The sequence below is a fragment of the Pararge aegeria genome, chromosome 7 (assembly GCF_905163445.1).
Source record: "Pararge aegeria chromosome 7, ilParAegt1.1, whole genome shotgun sequence".
In the NCBI taxonomy this organism is placed as follows: Eukaryota; Metazoa; Arthropoda; class Insecta; order Lepidoptera; family Nymphalidae; genus Pararge; species Pararge aegeria.
This window is the reverse complement of record NC_053186.1, coordinates 2,891,523-2,893,847: the sequence shown is the minus strand read 5'-3', so window position 1 is coordinate 2,893,847 and position 2,325 is coordinate 2,891,523.

Genomic DNA, 2,325 nt, shown 5'->3' with positions numbered 1-2,325 from the left:
TTTTGTAATTTGGATATTCCCTGCGGCACTTGGAGTATTCCAGCCATTAAATAGACCTTTCTAGATATTTTTTGGTAACGCGAAAATTCCCTGGTATAGTCCGATTGAAACTTTATGACTTCCCAAACTTCGTGCGTCTCGATGCGCAGAATTCAAAATTCGGTATCAGCCGGGCCGTTGGCCAGTTGACTAAATGCGCGAAACTACACTCGCAGCTAACTTCCGTGATGACATCGAATTTAAAAAGGATTGTACAATGGTTAGAACGGGACGGTTGACCAACAGTGGGAGATCCCATGTATGAAATGTATACCATCATCTGTTATTGATAAATTATAAAAAATAATCGATACATAATAAACGCAGTGACATATCGCGAATAGGTTGCCTAGTTTAATCAATCAATTCAATATAATTCAATTTAAATTCAATTCAATTCAATTTTATTTATTTGCTGATACAGGTAAATAGGTGTTACATGAAAAATAATGCAGATCTTAACTGTACCACACCAAATTGGCATGCAAATTGTTGTCAGGGTAGTATTTAAAAATTTTAACTGATGTTACTACTAGGTACAATTAAGATATTGGCAATTACAATGTTTTGAATAATAGAATACAATTAATAAAATAATAATCGCGAACGGATACTATTAAATAGTATACTTTTTAATAAATTTATGAAATCTTCCCTCATAAGTTATTAAAAAAAATAAGAGTTTTAAAAGTAAAGCTTGCCTTTTTTCACCTGTAACCAGCTGTGGGGTTGCCAGGTATAAGAAGGTGAGTACCTAAATTTTGTCTTTATACTCTCATCAGTTATTTTATCACATGTTTTATCAAATTAAAGCTTATTTTATTCTGTCTGTTAAATTAAAAATATGGTTTAATCATGGTTGCCTGGACTTTGGGTGCGTTACATATGCGTTTATTAACTATCAATTATTTCTTATCATTTAAAAATAGCAGATGAGGGTGTAAATTTCTTATACCGGATCCTAGACTACATGCATAGGTCTCGTAAATTTTACGGTTTTAAGGAGTTCATCAGTTGCGGTAGCATCTACTGAGCCAACTTGTGTGGTGTCAGTGATGTTGTTGTTGTATTCTGAGAGTGCCAGCCCTGATATGGACCTTTTGAAATTTTTTGGTGGTAACGTAGAATCCACTAGTCTTCTTAACCCACTGAACTGCAACTTTTTTTTCTTTTGGTATCTTGGGAATTTACTAGTACAATGGTCCTACCAGGGCTGTACACCAAGGTTCTCAGGGCATCAGTCTTGTTGATGTTTTAAATTTTAATCAGATATTTAAGTCATCATCAGTTCCTGCGGGAACATCTATGTGACCAACAAGTGTAGTGTGGCTACTGGCAACCCTGAGAGTGCCAGCCCTGATATAGGTCTTTTGAATTATTATGTTGGTAATGGAGGAATCCCCTTGTATTGAAAAAGATCATTAATTTTTTTTTTTTTTTGGTAACTTGCCTACTCCATATATTGGTGTGGACAGGGTTGATGACCAAGGTAAACATTAATTTGGTAGATTCTTAGGTTTTAAACAGGTGTCTAAGACCTTGTCAATGCCTGCAGGAATATGTTCCGGGGCCGACATGTACCGGGGCTGCTAACAACCCTAAAACTACCAGGCGTTAAGACTTGAAAAATGTTGGTAAAGGAAGTTCTCTACTAATACTTATTGGTGTGACAGGGTTGTCGACCAGGGTAGGCATAAGGCTGTCAGACTTTAAATAATGGTAGGCAGTAATGAGTATGAATAGAGGGTAAAGTGAAGAGTATGCATGTACGCTTACCACTGGCATGTCTTAACGGGGGAGATCTATACTAAAGCCACAAGTATTGAGAACCTCTTGTGATCTCCTTAGAATACACAGACCCGTTACACAGGATATACCTCTACAGATACTTCTAAGACTGCACTTGTGTACACTGACATGGGAATTACCTTATTTTAAGAACACACAGATGAGCCTCACATAGTTTGAAGCGCTATGAACCACATGAGCTTCAAGTCAAATTGAAAATCTACTTAAATATAACGCTCACTACGCTATAATCATTGTAGATTGCTATATTTTAGACATGTTTCATCTTGTTATTTTATAAAATTATAGATTATTCAATCTGTTATAGATTTTTCAGGTGTTTTCATGTGTTTTGTTAGATCGAAAATGATTCTGTAGAATTAAAAATTACAATTTGCTGATCAAAACATGTTGTAAGCATCATTGTTAATGAAATTAACAAAAGTTCTCGTACTCGCTTCGCTTCTTTTGTCTTTGGAAGTTTTGAGCAACTTTCTT